A 21,641-nucleotide genomic window follows, 5' to 3' on the forward strand; every position below is an offset into this window, starting at 1 on the left:
GGTTGCTCCCAGTCCGTTGTTTTGGCACTCGAATCGAAACCGGGTCCTCAGAATTTATAGAACACGCCTCGGTGGCGTCCCCGTTCCGGAATTAGCTCGGTTTTCGAGAAAAAGGGAGAAAGAAATCGGGAAAAGATTTTTGTGAGTCCGACTACGCTCCGTGCTCTCGAGTGCTATAAACAGTTGTAAACAGTTCGGCCGTGTTCTTTCCCTTTGCGAGTGTTCCGAGGATGGCGGTGTCGTTTCTCGAGAGGTAAATCGCTCGTCCCTTCAGGAATCCCGAAGGGCAAATTTCCTCCCGAGGACGACATGTGGCCGTGTCCTCAAACCATGGCGGTCATAAATACGCCCGGTAACAGGATATTTCCTGGCGTCCATGTAGGTCCGGCCGTTTAATGACAAAAGACACGTCGATTTTCGGCGGCCCTGTGAACGGGTGCTTGTTTCACGATGATTTAGGGAGCTACTCGGTTCGAATCACCTGTTCCAGTATCTCGACATCGTCAGCACAGTCTTGATGTCCGGGATTATGGTCCTAAATGACGCTCTTATCATTCTGGTGCGACAGTTCACTGATTTTTAAAGCTTCTCTTCAACGAATACACTCGAAATTATATTTTCCGTGTGCTCGGAACAGGAAACTATGCTTTGACGAAATATTGTTTATTATATTGGGTTGGGAAGAAAGTAATTTCGGTATTTTGAGGTGAAGTAGAGCCCAATTTTTTTATAGAAGCAATGAACTTTAATGAATAAGGTAGTTTCCCTTTTGTTTGATGATCTTTTGCCAAAAAGAACGAGCAAGAAAATATTTTATTGATTCATCGCTTGAATAAAGAAATTCGGTTTTATTCCACCTTAAAATACCGAAACTGCTTTCTTGCCAACCGAATATTTACACTCGATTGGAGGATCCATTTTGACCCATAACTAGCCTGCTGATTTTATGCATTCATGACGAAAGTTGATAGGTGCAATTTAAAGCAGTAGACAGTTTAAAAGAAAATGAGGATATGCATAATAATTTTTAATGTAAATTCCTAAATGGCTCTCGCGACCAGCAATTAATGCAGACAATTGTTATTTTGCATAAACAACCGCAGTCTAGTTACACGTGTTCCATTTAAATTGTAATATTTTTGCAGCAAGTTTAAAACGTTGATTTTAAGAGGATTAAATTCTAATATTTATTAAACTTTTTTCTTCAAATTCATCTGAGAGTCCAAGGATGAATATGTTGTGAACAATACTTTGTGACGAAACAAAGTGAAACAAGTCTATTTATGATGTAAATGATTAATTTAATCACATAATATAAACAATTATGAATATAAATGAATTCGATTGTAAATTCAGTCTCTTCTGTTAAAAAGAAAAATGTGGAACAGTTTTTAGTTGATCATATCATTTCCATTAAGACTACTTCGTAAATTTTCATTGTTTGAAAGAAATGTAAAGAACAAGCCTATTTTAATAATGTCAAACATTTGTCAAGATTTAAGATATAACCAAAATAATCGGACGTTCATCTGAGTTTTTCACGTAAATAGTTGGATGCATCCTACGCATATGTTACTACAGAACGTCGAAAAAATCGATGACTGCTACTCTGACTCACTACGTTCATTCATAAATTCTCCGCGAAAATAGTTACGCCATGCCTTTCCTTTACACGCATGACTAATACAAGCATACGTTTTACAAATTTTGCTTCCTATGTATGACTCTTAGTACGTATTTTGTACTAAGAAGAAAAGAAAATATAAAATATTCGATAAAGTAACAACCAAAATATCATCATTTAAAAAAAGTATGTTCTACTAAATGTATCTACATATTTAACATTGTATTAATTGTACGAACATAACGTATTAGTAACACATGAATGCATGTAATATATTTAATAATTATCGTAGGTGGAGTTTAATAATTAGATAATTAGTCAAAAGAGTTCCACTTATTTCGAAGTGCTTTCACGAGTATTCTCTAAGCAACAATAGCCTCTGCTCAACCACTAAGCGTGCTACTACAAATACATTCTTTTCTTTCTCGCGATAATGTCGTCCGAAGATAAGCTGGCTCAGAATGCAGTGCATTTTTGTGTTATCTGGTACTTATCAACAGTAGAGCAGACTTACAGAGCAGATTTCGGAAGTTATTTATGTGTAACGTAGTATCTTGTGTCTCCCACGTTGCTCGGATGCTTTGGAATCCTTTCCGGTCCATCATACTTTCTGACGAAGGTCGATCGCTTTTTTCTTTCAAATCATTTGCACTTATCTTCAATTTTAAATTTATTTCCTCACTTTTAATCTATACGTAATACGAATAGACAAATTTCCAGATAGACATCTCAAAACAACATTTTAGTAATTTTTCATTCGTCCTTTAATTCGACATTCTTTTGCTTTATTATGTAAATGTTGTGTCTTAAATGTTGGCTATTTCATTTCGATTTATCTTGTCTTACTGTCTCAAATCATTTGCACTTACCTTCAAGTTTAAATAAAAATTCACCTTCAATTTTAAACAAAAATTTACCTTCAATTTTAAACAAAAATTTATTAAAACAGCTTTTTATTTTTCATTTGCTCTTCGACATTTTTTTGCTTTATTGTGTAAATGTTGTGTCTTAAATGTTGGCTACTTCATTTCGATTTATCTTGTTGTACGTCCTAACAGGTGTTCAGAATTTAAAAATCACCTCGTCAACAAGTTAGAATTTTTCCGGTCCTTTGTCTTTAATTTCCCAAAAGATTGTAAAATCAGTGACTACAGTTTATTGTTGAAACGAGAGAATGAGAGATGTGTATACATAGAATCGTGCAACGTTGAAGAATGTTTCGTCACAGGGTATACGAATCGTAACACTCGTTACATCCGGTGCTCACTCGCAGGCCACAGAAACATCCTTTTCCTGTAACTAAAGTATGTCCCAACGAACGTCCCAGCATATTTGGTAAAAGACAAATCCTGCGTGTGTACGCGTGCATGGTGCATTCCGGGCTAATGCATTTCCTGCGACGCGTCGGCTCCACATTTCTTCGCGAATTCCGAGTTGGCATTGAAAGTGTATCCACTGAAATCGAAATAATAAACAAGTGAAGCATCTTGACAATTTACACTTCTGAGCAAAACGAAACATCCCGAAATGTTAAACTACAAAGAAAGAATATGTACACTGAGAAAAAAAAGTAGTTACTTCAATAACACGCGTGTTATTGTAATTTTTTTACTTCGATGAATATTAATGTATTCTTTTCAATAATGTGAAATTTAGAAGCAAATCGTGATGTATTTGAATTGTCTATCATGAAATGATTGAAAATATTATTCGATTCAATACCGTACATTATTATTCGTAATATTTCTCTTTTTCCTTCAATCAGATATGTTGTTAAAAAAATGTGAGAAATGTATTGATTTATACTGGAATTGATTTGAGACCATATCTTATTTTTTTGAAAACATTGATGTAAAGCTATTCGCTTATATGATTGGCGGAAATGAGTTTTGCTATTGAAATTCAATAGTATTAAATATTAAAATAAGTTCGTATGATATTGGCACTATTCAATAGTACATCTTATTGAATCAACATATATTTTTTTTGTTTCGACAGGATTTAACAATTTAAAACTACATCTGACAGTTAGTTTCTTTTCTTTCAAGTTTATAATATGTGTATATTACAGAATATGTCGATATCAAAAGAGTGAGCTGTATAATTTTTATTTATCAAATAAACGTCACATGAGCTTGTTAAACTCTGGCAATTTAAGTAACGGTTAAGTTACAATCTTTTTAATGAGGAAGATTATTATCCTTACAATATTTTATTCCCTTTAGTTATTTAATTAATGTCGTACCAACCTGTTTAATATTAGTGAGAATTTTGTAAATTGTTTACCGATGAATTCTACAAATGTAAAGTTTTTATTTATTCACTTAATGTCGTACCAACATGTAAGATTTTATTGAGCAAATTTTAACCATAGTTGCATTTGCATACATAATTAACATGAATAAAAACTACGTAAATTTTCAATCCGCGTTCATGTTAACTTGATCACCCGTTGCACATGGTCAAAATTGTTAGGTTTGACAGAACAATAGTGCACAATAGTGTGATAGACGTGGCAACAATCCGTCATAAAATCGTGATATCCTCACGGAAACGATTCGGCCCGACGACGTGTGACCTCATCGTCCAGAAATTCCGCGATGAGAGCGAGCAATTAAACAATTTGTAGGAGCCAACGTTTGCTGTCGCTTTTCCCAAGAATCGCGGCGAGGTTTAGCTCGCTGTCCGTGAACACGTGATGTCGTTTATCATACACTTTATCAGCGAAAGTTCTCCTCTCTATTAAGCAACTAATAAAATTTGCCTTGGAGAAACAGCAAGGAAATTCCAACATTTTAACCGACAATTGCGCATCCTCAAATGCTTATTTTGCACATCAATCAGCAGAAACATACGTAAATAATAACATAAAAATTATTTCTTGTTTAGTGTTACAATAATTTTATTTAGATATAATTTATTAAAAAGACTTACCAATAAAGTAAAGACTTACCGAAACAGTAAAGAGATAAAAAGAATTTAGAAATATTGTTTTATTCCACTGAATTGTTAAAATCATTAAGTCTTGCAATTAATGCAGAAAATTTTTATTTTGTACAAAGATCCACTTACCAAGTGTAAATATGTACATTATGTCAGAAATGGAGGAAAACAGTTTTTGCCAATCCAAAAACAAATATTAAATACATTAACTAAAAGATTAAAAATATTTCCATTTTCTTTTCTTAATTTAACGAGAGTGTTTAAGTTCTATTAATGTAATACAAGTTTCTAATTAAAATTCTTCATAAATAAACAGCGGATTTTATGCAGTCATGACAAAAATGAGCCGGCATAATTTAAAACAGTAAAAATACTAGAAGAATTTAAAAATATTATTTTATTTTCAACCCATTAAACATATTAAGAAAGAAAATAAATTTTTATTTCACTCCAGTTTGTTGCAATGCAAGTAGAAAATTTTTATTTTGCATAAAAATGCGTTGTCTATTAATGGAACATGGATTTCTCATTGCTACATCAATAATGTTAATTTTAGTACCATACTTAAGCCAATAATTGTAATTCCATGTGCACCTTCTTATTCAGAAAAATCAGAAATGCTATTAATAAGTAGATGAATTTTTTTTTAGTATAGAATATTCGAATAATTAGTATAATCGATAAAAGATTGAATGTGAGTCATTCATCGCGGTGGGAATGGCGCCTTGGTGAATTTTGAATCCAACTATAGTCGTAACCTCGCTTGATTGCTCGTCAGTATCGCGTTGCTCATTGTTGCCTTTTCTGGAGAGAATTGCCGTGCACGTTCTTCTGTCTGCTTATCTGTCTTCGAGTAACTGGCATCCATTTGTCGGCGTTTACAATGTCATAAGTATAATTTCCTTCACGGAACGGAGTGCATGCTCGGTTTCACAGCTGCGTACTATATTTGCTGGCACTCCATTCTCATTCTCCACGTCCTTCGATCTCGCGAATTGCACAGTGCTGGAATGCTTGATTTTTAATTGACTCATTCTTCGACGATTTTGAATTATTTATGAGAGCTCGAACCGTTTATCCGACACTCCTTTCATGAACATTTTCGGAACGGTGGGATCGTGAATTCAATTCTGGTCTGTTGCAATTTTTAATATTACGTATACCACCGCACGCATGACTGGTTTTTTATTTTGCAGTTATTGAAATTGCAAAACTGCTTACATTTGAGATTACTGTATAAATTTCCTTTTTCGTGCACATTATAAGATGTGCGAAATATTTAAATAAATTCAATATTGTTATTTTTGTGAGGCGACAAGTACAAAATTGTAATTTCTGAAAGATGATAAGTACAATGGTGTAATTTTTGTAAGATGATAAGTACAATATTGTAAATTTTGTAAAGCAACAAATACCATATTGTATTGTAATTTCTGAAAGATGAAAGTACAATATTGTAATTTCTGAAAGATGACAAGTACAATATTGTCATTTCTGAAAGATGACAAGTACAATATTGTCATTTCTGAAAGATGACAAGTACAATATTGTCATTTCTGAAAGATGACAAGTACAATATTGTCATTTCTGAAAGATGACAAGTACAATATTGTAATTTTTGTAAAACAACAGATACAATATTGTAATTTCTGTAAAGCAACAAATACAATATTGATGACAAGTACAATATTGTAATTTTTGTAAAGCAACAAACACAATATTGCAATTTTTGTAAGGCAACGAATACCGATTATTTTTAATGTTCAGTACGTGTAATGTTAAACTATTGTCAAAATTTACTAAATTGGGATGCTAATACCCTTTCTTGTGCTTCGTTACGGTTTATTTGTGATCATCTCAGGAAATTATGCTTACTATTAGACATATTTTCATTTTTTCTATGCAAAACTACTAAGAGAAGCATATTTTGATCATTTATTACGAAATACGTTTCTATACAACTTTTGAATGGTTTTTTAATACGTTTTATTAACTATTATAAGACAAAATTGTCTTCATCAATTGCAAGACACAGAAGCCATATAAAACTATCTTTCTGTTTTCAACAATTTTAATAAATCGAGAGTAACATATGGGCGTTGATAAATTGTCTTAATGATTTTACTGGTTTAAATTACATCCACCAATTTTTGTCATAAATGCATAAAATCCGCAGTATAGCTATTACACAGTTTTCTCAACTCTCGTACGCTCCTCAAAATGGAACTATTTTATGTATAAAATTCTGCAAAAGTTTTAAATTTCCTTACGGTTTAATTTGACATATTTGTTTGAAATGCAAGCATACGAATAAAATTGGTCGAGTTGAAGATAAAAATTAAAATATATGTTTGGTAGAAATGTTGAAGTACATGTAAAAAGTTTGCTACAATTTCATTAAACGTACAACGTTCTTTGTTACATTATGGTATATGGTTGCACGTGCTTCACCTGCGCAAAAGATGTACGCCATGAAACATCTGCAGCCACGTAACTTTTATTTCCGTACACTTACGTTATATCTCCACTCCTTTAAAAAACACACAGTGACACCTAAATTAGCATGAATGTGCAATTGCCGTTTTTTCCTTCGGCGCACTTCCTGTTCAAATATACACATTACTGCAGAGCATTTACCGCTAAACGTTTTGGTAGTAACCTGCCAGCTTTGATGTAAATGCTTCGCTAATGAAATTTGTGGTTGAAGCTAATGAAAATAAATTGTACTTGAAGTGAACGAACAAAGTGTTAATGGTTTTGTTAGATTCTGCAAAATAGTATTTAAACAAACAGCAGATTTTATTATACATTGAATAAAATCTGACATCTTTAATAATTGCAATGGGAAAAGTATTGATAGAAATAAATATTATTTAGTGTTGTGTAACACTGAAATAAATATAATCTGAAATCTCTTTAATAATTTCAATGGAAAAAGTATTGATAGAAATAAATATTATTTAGTGTTGTGTAACACTGAAATAAATATAATCTGAAATCTTTAATAATTGCAATGGAAACAGTATTGATAGAAATAAATATAATTCCGGATATTATTCTGCAAAATAGTATTTAATTATGATTAACATCAAATTTTTATTATACATTGAATAAAATTGTAAATCTTAAATAATTGCAATGGAAAAAGTATTGATAGAAATAAATATTATTTAGTTTCGCATAACTCCATCTAATAATATGGTTAGGTTAATAACAGTAAGAATATTATTATGACTATCATAATTGTTATTCTGCAATATATTTTGACAGACATATAAATCTTTATTGGACATAATTCCTCAGTACGTACGTTCTTGCGTAACTAGATTTTACACGTTAGCATCTGTGTGTCACAAATGCTTGAAATTCTCTGTATAAAATTTATGGGATCTATTATTGTCGACAATGAACCAGCTCGTTTACAACTGTTTCTCCTGTAAATTTTAAGTTAATGGCATTCACGTGATTAATTGCACGATGATATATTAGGTTGTTCCAAAAGTTTCTTTCGGAATGTGTTCCTTTAATATTGCTAAATAAATATTAGGTTGTGTTCATGTATTGTACACGTTACATAAATCATACTTGGTTTAAAACATTAAATAAATAATAATAATAAATATTAAGTTGTCCCCCAAAAGTTGGTTTTCGATTTATGCACACAATGCAAATTCATGTTGGGAAGTACTAAAACATCAACATAAAAATGATCGAATTGTTTGTATTTATTTAGCAACATTAAAGGACACATTCCGAAAGAAACTTTTTGGACAACCTAATAATATTTTTATCTTGAGCTTCTTTTTGTAGCTTGACTATAATGCTCGATGTTTTTAAATCATTTACTAGTTGAGAGTGCGTCGTGACCCCTTTTTGCACACCTAACAATAAGACTACACAGTTTCTTGTCGATTGCCACACTCAGCGAAAAATCGACTAGCCTAATGGCCTGTAAAGTGTTAACTGTTCTGCAAGCAGAGGAAAAAAGAGAGCACGGTGTTAGCCGCTACTAAAAAGAGGTTTTAGTGCCACCTTGGAGGTCTCGGAGTATGTACATGCTCGACGATTTATGATTCACACTCTGTCCACTACCTTCGATGGGTCGAGACAGTGATTACGCGAACGAAAGCAGTGCGAGTCTCATCCAGTCTTCTTGAAACCGCGGTTCCGCAGAAATCAGACAGTTATTACGACGTGCAGTTTCTAGTACTTCCTTTTAAACGGCTATCTCTCTTGTGTTTGCCCAAACTTGGTATCGGACTGCGAACGTTTCCCCTTAAGTCAACCAGGAAACTTTTTTCCAAGTTATTTTAAGAAAATAAATGCCCGCAATTATGTTCTTCGTGCGATAATTACACGTCCTGATGGAATTAAAATAAAAAGTCTCGTATGTGGACCGCCATTAAAAATGCAAGCAAAACGTCTGTTCAGAAAAGAATTAATTTGTCTCGATCGTCGTACATTCATCCACGAATGCACCATCTTTTATTTGCATATTTTACAATATTACAGAAATAATGTTTATATTGCGAATACAAAAAGAAATTCCAATTGAGCAACTTCTTTAGAAAAAATCACTTTTATTTGAATTAATTCCTTTGTATGTATTTATTAAAAACATATACATTAATTTAAAAAATTATGCTATTGTAATGTTGGCCTCTCATTCAGAGCTCCATAAAACAACTAAAAAAGATCGCACATCACTTTTTAAGGAGCCGTTGTAAAGAGGAAGCTCCAATCTTTAAATCTGCGGTGGTTCCAGTACGGAGACAAATTTTTCAAAATTTCCACAGACGTTTTAATGTACAGCATTTTCGAAAAAAATGCATTTTCTGTTTCTTACCCGTCGAGGAAAAATCTCGGAATAAAATGATCAATGTAATTATTTCATTTTTAATGAAATGTAATTTTTTCATTTTAATTTCATTTTTAACAAAATTATCGCAGTTTAAATAAAGGAAAGTTGAAATACATTGTACAACAATTGCGCCGCCGCAATTTCTTACATAGACGCTATTGTGCGTTTACTATTGCGGCCAGACGAGACAGCCGTACGTCAAACAATGAACAAGGCGTCAGGGTAGCAGCTCGTAACAATAACGCCGGGTGAAAGTGGCAATGAATTGCAGTAACTGTATTCTTCGACGAAATCCGCCCACCAGTCAAAGCAGCCGCTGGGTGTACGGTTTGGTGGGGGGAAAATCGTAATTAGAAGGCGCCATTGCCTCCGGCCACCGACTCAACACCGTTCCAACGAGGCCAATTAGTACTTGATCTTACTTGAATTACGATCGTGTTACCGATCTGCCGTCTTCGCGCTACCACAGTATCTCTTCTTGCCGCGGATTCATTAAAACGAATCGTGGCCGGCCGCCGACGACTATCATTCGCGGCGACCAATGAAAATTACGAGTAGTTTGTCTTGGGACGAAGTATTGGTGACTGGAATGCCGGGAGACAAAATCTCGGATGCCATCGTGCAATAAGAACCACCCGATTTTATTGTGACAGCCCCCACTACTGGCAATTAGTGTTTTTAAAAATGAATTTTCATGTTACTCTTTACGAACTTTTGTGAAGTTTTACGCTTCTGGTTTTAATCATGAATGTTCATGTTGTTCTTTATCACCAGTTTGCTCTTTCAAGCGTTTAAAAAACGGAATTTAAACTTTAATTTAGATATTGTTGATATTGTAATGAAGTTCAATGAACTTTAATAAATTTTAATGAACTACTAGAATTGAATAATTCAGGTTTAAAAATGCATTTTAATATTGTCCTTTATCACCAGTTTGGTCTTGCGTTTAAAAGACCAAACATAAACTTTAATTGAAATATTAAAATTCTAAATGCAGTTCAATAAACTGTAATGAATTTTAATAAAGCACTAAAATTTTATATCAGGTTTTAATATTGAATTTTCATGTTGTTCTCAATCACCAGTTTGGTCTTTCAAACGTTTAGAAGGTAAATGAACTTTAATGAATTTTCTGATGAATGAGAAATTGATATGGACCACCGTGGAAAATGTGAGATTTTACATTTTCGTTTTTGTACAAACGCCATTGACTAGTAAAAATTTCGTAGTGATTTGAAAAGTTTTTCAGGAAACAGATAGGTCTGATAGGGTACACTTAATCGCTCATCGTCACTCGTATACATTTACGTGGAATCAGAATCACAGTAGGTCCATTCATTCCCTGTTACTCCATTAAGGGTCGCGTGTACCGCGCAAACGCTTTCGCCGCGCCATTCTAATTTCCTCTTCAAAAATCGAATCACTCCTTTCGAAGGAATCTATCGATCTTCTATGGAAACATTGCGTGAATATTAAACTCTCCTTACGGCTTATTTGAAATAACCAATTAATTTCCTACTGTTTATTATGTGGGTAATAAATAAATAAATATAAATTGAAAAAGTAATTTACACTGTAGATTTGTGACTTCGATTATTCGTTTAAATTTGGAAACGTGAATAACAAGAACAGTTGCTTACAATTAGTCACAATGCAAGATTAAATCTTTATTATTTTGTACAATAAATAGTGTCCTATACAGAGAGAACGATTTAGGTAAAACTTGTAGAAAAGAATTTTTATGAAGAATGTTGATTTTATCCATGACAAAATAGGAAGATTATAAAAATGAAAAATTAATATGATTAAAATGCTGTTTATTGTGATTTCCGCAGAGATTTGTTATTTTGTAGTAAAGATCAGCGGTCTACTGATACCGTTAATCATTTTCTCATGTCGAGCAGCGTTTCATACGTGAAAACAGCTCCGTGGCACTTGTCCTGGGTCCAAGTTCGAGTGCAAAGCACTCTCTTACCGACAAGAATAGCACCCTCGCAGAGCATCGAGACAGGAACGATTATAAATAGATCGACCGGAGACGATATCACCCAATCGAACCTGCCCTTTGTCGCTTCACACATTACGGCTACCTTAGATGCCCCCTCGCAAACATGGTTGCCCGTTCAACACTGGAAGCCTAATCCAGGCTTTGGAGATCTAATCCAGACGCTCTATTTATTTAGGCGTGAACACTGTGTACAAGTAAATCAGTTTCGGAATTTTTAATGACTGAGCAGAGTCAATATGGACCCACAGTATTAAAATCGTTACTAAACCATTCAGTTCATGGCAAATTAAATAAATAAACAGCTGCTGTATCAGTAACAATAGGAAGATTGACGTGTCTATGAGAATTATCTCCAAAGATGTCTTTTAAAAAATTGATAAATAAATCAGTAAATAGTCCTAAACGTAATCAAAAAATGGTCCGCGCCGTCCGAGGATTAAACAATAACTTCCTCCGAAGTGGTTACGTTATATTATTCTCAAAATTTGTTGAATTGTGAATGAAATTGCAGTCGCTTTTAATCTTTAGCTTCGAAACGACATAGAAAATTGCTGGCGAGTTAATAAAATATCGGAGGCTGTTGCTGAAATAAAATAAAGTCGGTTGCGAAAGTAATAATTAGTAATTTGCATCAACTGCAACAAACAAGGGCGAAGTAATAACTTCTTTCATTCTTCAACAATGTTCATAAGCTGCAAATAATACATTTTTAATTTGCCCACTGTTTTAAATTGCAACTGCCCATTTTTGTGGCATATGCATAAAATCCGCAGTCTAGTGATAATATTTGAACTCCATTTTGATAAGACACTGTGCGTCCACAAAATGGCAGTGGGATCCCCGTAGATTGCCTACGAGACAGCTTATCGTAATTTCCGAACGATCAGTATCCCGCGGATGGTGTCATGGATGGTTCATCGAATCTCTTCTGCATACAACCGGGTATTTCAAGTTTCAATCAAAGTCCACCTTTAGCATCGGACGGATCAACATTCGCATTCGCAACGGCGCCTATCAAAGATACGTTTTACGTCTCCTTTCTTCGCTGCCCTACACGGCTGGATCGTCGTCGACGACCGATTGATGTAATTGCGTGACTGGCAGCTCGTCCAAAGCGACCGATCGGCCGTCAGGACCCCTTCGTCGCCGTTTATAACGTATGTGCATACGTGACCATGTAGGAGAAACCATGGTACGGGGATCCCACCGGATATTCTCCCATACACGCTCCGTTTTCTTACTGCGCGCACGCTGTTACGCGTTGCGTGGCGTCTACGAGACGCTTGCGTACAATTTACAGAAAAATATTTTATAACATCCTGCTAGGTCCATGCGCTAGGTATACAAATTAATTCTCCGCCTTTTCACAGAAGAATTAATGTCTACCCAAAGTTCAAACTTCTTATCTCTGTGTGTCTACACTTCTTGTCTATCGCTCAGGCAGGTAGCGATAGTGATGATGGGTTAGGATGCAGAAAACAATCAGCACTAATTTGAGTCTTATCAGTTGGCATGGTGTTCTCCAAACACACAGTATGCATATTGCACATATTAAAATTGGTCACATATTGAACATATTAAAATTGGTCACATATTGTACATATTATATTAAAATTGATCAGACATTGAACATATTATATTATAATTCGTCACGTATTGAACATATTAAAATTGATCGTACATATATTGAACATATATTAAAATTTGTCATATATTGAACATATATTAAAATTTGTCATATATTGAACATATTAAAATTGGTCGAAAATATTGAACACATTAAAATTGGTCACGTATTGAACATATTAAAATTGATCGTACATACATTGAACATATATTAAAATTTGTCATATATTGAACATATTAAAATTGGTCGAAAATATTGAACACATTAAAATTGGTCACGTATTGAATATATTAAAATTGATCATATATGGAACATACATTAAAATTGGTCACATATTCAACATACATTAAAATTGGACACATGTTGAACATACATTAAAATTGGACACATGTTGAACATACATTAAAATTGGTCACATATTGAACATATTAAAATTGATTATACGTTGAACATATTAAAATTGATCATACATTGAGCATATTATATTAAATTGATCGAATATTGAACATATTAAAATTGATCGAATATTGAATATATTAAAATTGATCGAATATTGAACATATTAAAATTGATCGAATATTGAACATATTAAAATTGGTCACGTATTGAACATATTGAAAATGATCGAATATTGAACATATTAAAATTGATCATATATTGAACATACTAAAATTGATCGTATATTGAATATATTAAAATTGGTCACATAGTGACTATTGCTGTTGCCAAGACATTCAAGGCAAGGCATGTTAACAAACAGAAGACAGTACCTCGTTCACCGTAAGCTGAGCATCACACACATATAATAAATTACTTTTATAAAAGCCCTACAGATTATAGGCTATTAGAAAATGGAATATTTATTAGCCGTTATTACAAATAATGTTTCACGCGCGGTCGAATAAAACGGATACCGTTTTCTTTTACTACTCATTACACTACGAATCTTCGTGCGTTTATGGCATATCTTACACAAAGTTAGCGCTATATAGTAAAGGGTTTATCGACCTGCATGTGCAATGAATGCACAAAAGCCCCAGCACAGGAAACAATAATTACCTTAAAGTTGTTTTTATGATTCTAATCATACCGTACACACCTTCTTCAAGTTCTTCAAGCTAAAAGTGGCCATCGTGCAACTACTGCGACAAAAAGGGTGATGACTTTAACATACGGCTTGAGATTATAAGCAGCATGCACACGCATTATCTAGGCTAGGTCATTCCAGTCACGTGTAAAGCTCTTAACCGCCTGTGAAGCTAATTGCAAGCACACACTTCACCTCTTACCATTATATTTCGATAAAATTTTTGGGCACAGATCTACGAAACGTATTTTTTAAATTTTCAATACAGCCCCCCATAAAAAAGTTGTATAAACAACAACTTCTAATATTTCCTTTGCAATTCCGACGAATTGCAATTTTTTTAAAAATTTGTTTCACGTCTTATAGTAAATCAATTGTTCTAACTTCTCAAAAATATCCAAGCCGTGCGATCTGATATTTAAAAAGTTATCGTTAGACAGCGGATCTTTTTATATGAATTAGAACAACCTGGAACAACTTTGTTATAAAAATTGCAATAAATTTAAATAAATTCAGTGTTGACAGTTTTATAAATCAATGTATAGCATTCGCATTTTGTGCACGGCACGGTTGGTGTTAAAAGTGTCCGAATATTACTGTGGGTAACCGTACACTTCTCGCAGAGTGTGGACTCGCATAAACGTCAATCTGGCTGTTACCATTCTAAAACGACCGATACGGTGCCTCGAAGGCGACACAGTGGCCCTGATCCGGCCAGCTCGGTCAATAATTCACAATATACGGTTAATGATGACAACTAATTACATCTATGTGAACGTAACCTTGACAGGCTGTATGAAGAGTCCGTCGTGGAACGACGCGGCGGGGTTTTGTTGCTTCTCAGGATTGATAGCGACCGATTGTCGGTTAATGGCAGCGACTCGTCGCGATTGCTCGCAGCTTATTGACGCTAATGCCAAGTGTCAGCCCGAGATTAATCTTTCGAAGCGGCGGTCACATTCGCGCTATCAATCTTACTCGCGAGTACCGGCGGGAATGTGAAAGTACCATTCCGTTTCCTCCTCGAGCTTTTTCGTTCGTTCCGCGGACAACCTGCGGGAATTTTGAGTGACGTGTATTAAATACTAGATCATCGTACACGTTTCGATTCCCCGTAGAAGTGTGTCATGCCGGAATCATCGGTTTAACCGTGAGTCATCACGGCTGAGCCCTTTTAACTCTTTTAAACGTTTCCCGCAGGAGCGAAACGTTTACTCTTGCGGTCGCATCATTATTTAATCGGAGCAAACGATAATTGCGCATTAATATTATAAGGGGAATTCGCTGGGGTACTATCTCTCAGCAAATATATTTTTATCATTTCTGCCGAGATGGGTTTTCTGGGGTGACGTCTCCTTATCTGGCCCTTGTGTCAATTTCGCACGTCTTTCTCAAACGTGGTGCACGATAAATGTGGAGAAGGTGTGTGCCTTACATAATTATTTATTATCAGGTCGTTAAGTATGAAACTTGTCTTGAAATTTGACTTTTATTTGTCAAGTTTCACACTTAACGACCTGATATATGGTGATAGAGATAGTGTCATACGTACAAGAAATTAGTTCTTCTGTTTAATGTAATTATTTAAACATTTAGTTACTTTTCTTGTGTTGATTTTGTACGTCATTCTGGTATTTCATTGTATAAGTGTCCTCAATTAAAGAATTTGAAAATTTTATTATTCATTTTTCCATTATGTTGATTTTGTACATGTTTTTATTACTTCCTTTAATATAGTTATTTATCAGACAAGGATAATGTCGTATCTGAATATACAAGAAATTAGTTTATGTTCTTAATGAAAGAATTTAAAAATTTAATTAATTATTTTTCCACTATATTGGTTTTGTACATTGTTTTATCACTTCCTTTAATACAATGATTTATCAGACAAGGATAAATGAATTTTGTTCTTAGTGAAAGAAAAATGTAATTATTCGTTTTCCATTATGTTATTACTAGACCGCGGATTTTTGTGCATTAATGGCTTCTAAAAATGTTCAAAAAATGCTGGAATATAAAATTCCACAGAATTTAATGCAATTTGTACTTATTTCAGATCTATAAAGGTCCCTACCACTGAAAATTTGATTTTATTCGTTCCCACTTTCTTGAAATTTGCCTGGAAAAATTAAAAATTGCATAAACATCCGCAATCTAGTTATTAAACAAGGATAATACGTGATACATGAATATACAAGAAATAAATTTATGTTCTTAATGATAGAATTTGAAATTCGAGTTATTAATGAAATTATTATGAAGATTCACTGCTTAAAATAAAATGATCTCCCAATGTCCAAGATTTGAAAGATTACGCCTGGGGGGAAAAAAAGTAAAGAATATGGTACGTGCAGGTACCTCGTGGCTGCATTTCTGCATTCTCACCGTGCGCATTGATGTACAGCGATGGGCGTAAAAGAACTTCCGCACGGCTCGGGACTATACGATAAACGTCGCTGGCACGTGAAACGAAACTAAAACCTCTTTCTCTCGGGCGACGTCTTTTACTTCCTGCGTGACGTCGCCCGGGTTACGTACCCCTTTCGGATCTTCCTCGTAGTAATTGCATTTGACGTTTCGAGAAATGGACCACACAGTCTAATTGTCTTCTTTCGGTCCCTCTAATTCGCCCTACGACCGTCTCCATTTTAATCTAGTTTGCAACCTACCGAAGCCATTTGTTTGTTGTGGTCGACACTGCTTGTAGAAATTATATGTATAATATAGTCTGATCATTTCCTTACTTCTCTCTATAATTTAATTTTTATATTTTACACTTGGAATGATTTTTTGAACTACATTGATGATCGTAGTAGATAGTTGTTCATTATTAGACTTCATCATTACACTGATAATAACAAAATAAACAAAGATAAAAACAAAATAAATTTCTTCTCAGGATAATGTTAATATATTCAAAATAACGTGACAATAGTTTTTAACTCTTTTCATGTTTTTACCCACCTGCATTGCATTTACTCTCTTTTGTCATAAAAGTAAAAAGTCAACGTACACTACTGTACAAAAGAAAGAAGCACCCGGCCATATTTAACAGAAAAGCGTAAAAAATCAAATAAGAGCACAGTAAGTTTTGAAAAAGAATTCTGCTGTTTATTAATTGGATAGTTCTGAGAAATAATCTAATGCTTTAAATGCAATAAATCAATCATTGTACAATACAATTTCTACATAAAGATATTGATTGTCATTATATCTTATAATTATACTGGGTGCTTCTTTCTTTTGCACAGTAGTGTATGGTATTTCAATCAATATATTTTATGAAGCTGGAGTCTGGAGGTATACCTGAATAATTAACAGACAGCAGATCTTCGTGTAAAATAAATGTGCACAATAAATGTGCAAATAAATGTGCAAATAAATGTGCATAATGAATGTGCACAATGAATGTGTAAATAAATGTGCACAATGAATGTGCAAATGAATGTGCACAATGAATGTGCAAATAAATGTGCAAATAAATGTGCAAATAAATGTGCAAATAAATGTGCAAATAAATGTGCACAATAAATGTGTAAAATTGTGAAAAATACGTGTTAATAAAACAAACAATGTGTTAAGAAAACAAGAAATGAATGCCACTAGATTCCTGTAACATTTCATCAGAAATCGTTTTAAGTCGCTCATTTTTGCCACAAATGCATGAAATCCGTCCAGCAGTGAACAATTGAAAATGGCACAAACTCCCGCAATAACAAGAAACAGTTACAAGATGCACGCACTACTGAAGCCCAGCTAGAATCGAAGACAATGCACCTAATTCCCAGAACAGAGAGTGCCAACGCGACAGAAACAAAATGAAGGAGTCGATCGAGTAGTTAGAAACTGCATGAGCATGTCGAGCGGAGAGAAATCAATTTCCCGTATCCGATTTTTCTCGTTTTTGTTCGTACAAGTGCCAGCTATTGTTCTCTCCCCTGAAATTTCATCGCGATCCATCGGACACGGCTAAAAAACGTAGATATTTCTGCGATTTCGAAAGGGCATTCCAGGAGGCGGATTCGCGAGTACGGCAACAGGGAATCGCCAGAAGAACAGCTATAATAACCCTTCGTTTTTCTCGATGACGCGTAATTGCTGCTTCAGCACGTGAAATAGGATCACTCGCGGATAAAACGGTCTGTCAAACCTGGGTACACGCGTGTCACCAGCGGACGCGACGTTTGAACTGGTTTGAGACGGTTGGAAAAACGGGAAATTATAGGAAACCACGAGCTACGAGGAAGCCATAAAAATCGTAATCGTGGGGACGACGGTGCCAGATGCGCGCATCGGACCAAGTGGTAACTGCGGATGTTGAAAAAAGTCGCTCGAGCAGAATGAATTATTTATTGAGACACTTGAATACCGCGATACGCTTCCGATCACTGTGACCGTTCGAATCGCGATAAAATGCGAGGGAATTGTTTTCTTCCCATAAACCGTGTCTGGATCGAAGTGCTCTTCTTGTCGCTACTGCCTCTGCGTTATCCTTGTAATATAAGATCTTCATACATTTTTAGAGATCTCGAAGTAGGCTACACCCAAAATATTCGTTTAAGTTGACAATATACTGAGTAGCAAAAATAACAGAATTAAAGTGGAAATTTTATCAGTTTTATTACAATAAAATTTACTTTAAATTTAGAATGAAATTACAATCACTTAAAAAATTTATTCACTTTACTATGGGCGAGTCTTCATTTAAATTAACAATATGCTGAGCCGTTAAAATTACTGGCATACATATTTTATAAAAATAACAAAATTAGAGTGAAAGTTTCACCAGTTTTATTACAATATATACTCTAATTAAAAAACTTATTCACTTTACTATGGATGAGTCTTCATTTAAATTGGCAATATACTGAGCAGGAAAAATGACTGGCATATGTAATTTATAAAAATAACAAATTAAATTGGAAGTTTCATCAGTTTTATTACAATACATACTCTAATTAAAAAACTTATTCACTTTACTATGGATGAGTCTTCATTTAAATTGGCAATATACTGAGCAGGAAAAATGACTGGCATATGTAATTTATAAAAATAACAAATTAAATTGGAAGTTTCATCAGTTTTATTACAATACATACTCTAATTAAAGAATTTATTCACTTTGCTATGGATGAACCTTTATTTAAATTGACAATATACTGAGCAGGAAAAATGACTGGCATATGTAATTTATAAAAATAACAAAATTAAAGTGAAAGTTTCACCAGTTTTATTACAATATATACTCTAATTAAAAAACTTATTCACTTTACTATGGATGAGTCTTCATTTAAATTGGCAATATACTGAGCAGGAAAAATGACTGGCATATGTAATTTATAAAAATAACAAATTAAATTGGAAGTTTCATCAGTTTTATTACAATACATACTCTAATTAAAAAACTTATTCACTTTACTATGGATGAGTCTTCATTTAAATTGGCAATATACTGAGCAGGAAAAATGACTGGCATATGTAATTTATAAAAATAACAAATTAAATTGGAAGTTTCATCAGTTTTATTACAATACATACTCTAATTAAAGAATTTATTCACTTTGCTATGGATGAACCTTTATTTAAATTGACAATATACTGAGCAGGAAAAATGACTGGCATATGTAATTTATAAAAATAACAAAATTAAAGTGAAAGTTTCACCAGTTTTATTACAATATATACTCTAATTAAAAAACTTATTCACTTTACTATGGATGAGTCTTCATTTAAATTGACAATATACTGAGCAGTAAAAATTACTGGCACACATACTTTTTAAAAATAACAGAATTAAAGAGGACTTCTCACCATTTTTATTACAACATGTAATCTGATTAAAAAATTTATTGAATTTACTATGGATGATTATTTCCTAATTTCAACAATTTCAAAATACAAAATTTGAAACCATATGACTGGTGCTGGTAGGTTTCATAATAATTCTCTCCAAATAAAAGAAATATAATGTTCAAGTAAAAGATTAGAAGTCTAAAAATATTTTAAAAAGAAACATTTAACTCTTCTACTAAAAGCAAAAATACATTAAGAAACAAAAATCATAAAGCCAGACCTAATAAATTGTTGTATAATTATTGACAACACAGCATGTGCGTGACGAAAGTGATATGAGGTGTTGGTATATAATCACCCAGATAGGATAATTAAATATATATTGACCTCCTAAATTGCCACTTAATTACATTCAATCTCTCCAGTGCTCGAATCGCAATTGGGTCGCAATCGAATTTAAACTCTTTCATCGAGATCTCAGCACTGGGTAGAAATTCCCTGAAAGTTGCACGAGAGGCTCGAAAGAGAAACTGATGTATCGATCTTCTCGATCCCGCGAGGAAAACGTATTGCAAAGGCGTCACGGCGGAAGATCGATCTGGGATTAATGATGCATGCACGTATTCCATCGGAGTTGTGCGAGAGTGCGTGGCGATGGGCCTTTAAAGCGATGCCTACTCGACTTCCTAGTCGATAGCTCGACAAACGATCTCCGTGTCACTATACAAGTAGTGCTGGGTTTGTACGTCGCTCGAGGGTGATCAAGTCTGAACTCAAAATCATTGGAGACCTTGGTATACAAACCAGGCAAATGTAGATTTCGAAAATTGTTTAATCTCTACTTCAGACAATCAGCTGTATATAAAAGAACTTCAACAAATAAGAGAAGTACAATTTTACTGAAAAATGTTTTTTACATGAAGATTTTCAATTGCAGGAGTTTGGTAGGAAAGAGTCAGAACAATAAGACTTTAGGTCAAACGTTTAATAAGAGCTTTAAAGTGGTTAAATGAACCCTCTGTTTATTAATACGAATGTTAGAGTTTATACAAACTGGAGTTACATAGAAATTGATTTCCTTTTCCCAATAAAATTGATGGGTTGAATATAATATGACAGTATGTTAAACATCTTCCGACATTTTTACTTTTCATAATTAATTTATATGCACAGTTTATCACTGATATTAACTGATATTAAGCTAACATGTATACATTTTATTGCACAAGTAGTTTCTACTTTGTGGCATTTATTTAAACACTGAAAATACCTTATATATATATATATATATATCTAGTCTGCACGATTTGAAACAAAATATATATTAAATCTTGAAAATTAATATCCAAGAGTGATGTATAATTTGAAAAAGATAATATTTTTTACAAACAGAATATTCGAAATGATACATATCTGAGTTTCTTAATATTTAGAGTATCTTATGTTTATTATACCCACAGTATTTGTTCAAATGCATTCGAACGTCTCGAAAACCCATCACTACGTCGAAGACGTCTTACAAATGCGAACGTGCCAAATGTTTCACGCTTTCCCATGGGAACAAGAGTCTGTTAATGCCAGTGCAATTTCTCCTTCTGAATAATCAATTTACGTCGATGTTAATCCAATATAAATTAAAAGGTTTTCTTCGTATACACAAACATCGAACCTTATAAATAAACAATCCCGAAATAA

The 21,641-nt window shown here is 33.7% G+C and overlaps 1 protein-coding gene across 2 annotated transcripts in view; it reads left to right on the forward strand.

The window, feature by feature from the left end:
- Positions 1-21,641, forward strand: part of If (integrin subunit alpha inflated) — a 154,348-nt gene that overhangs the window by 88,716 nt on the left and 43,991 nt on the right. The gene's annotated exons all lie outside the window — the stretch shown is intronic.

Source organism: Lasioglossum baleicum, chromosome 8 (assembly GCF_051020765.1).
Source record: "Lasioglossum baleicum chromosome 8, iyLasBale1, whole genome shotgun sequence".
Lineage (NCBI taxonomy): Eukaryota > Metazoa > Arthropoda > Insecta > Hymenoptera > Halictidae > Lasioglossum > Lasioglossum baleicum.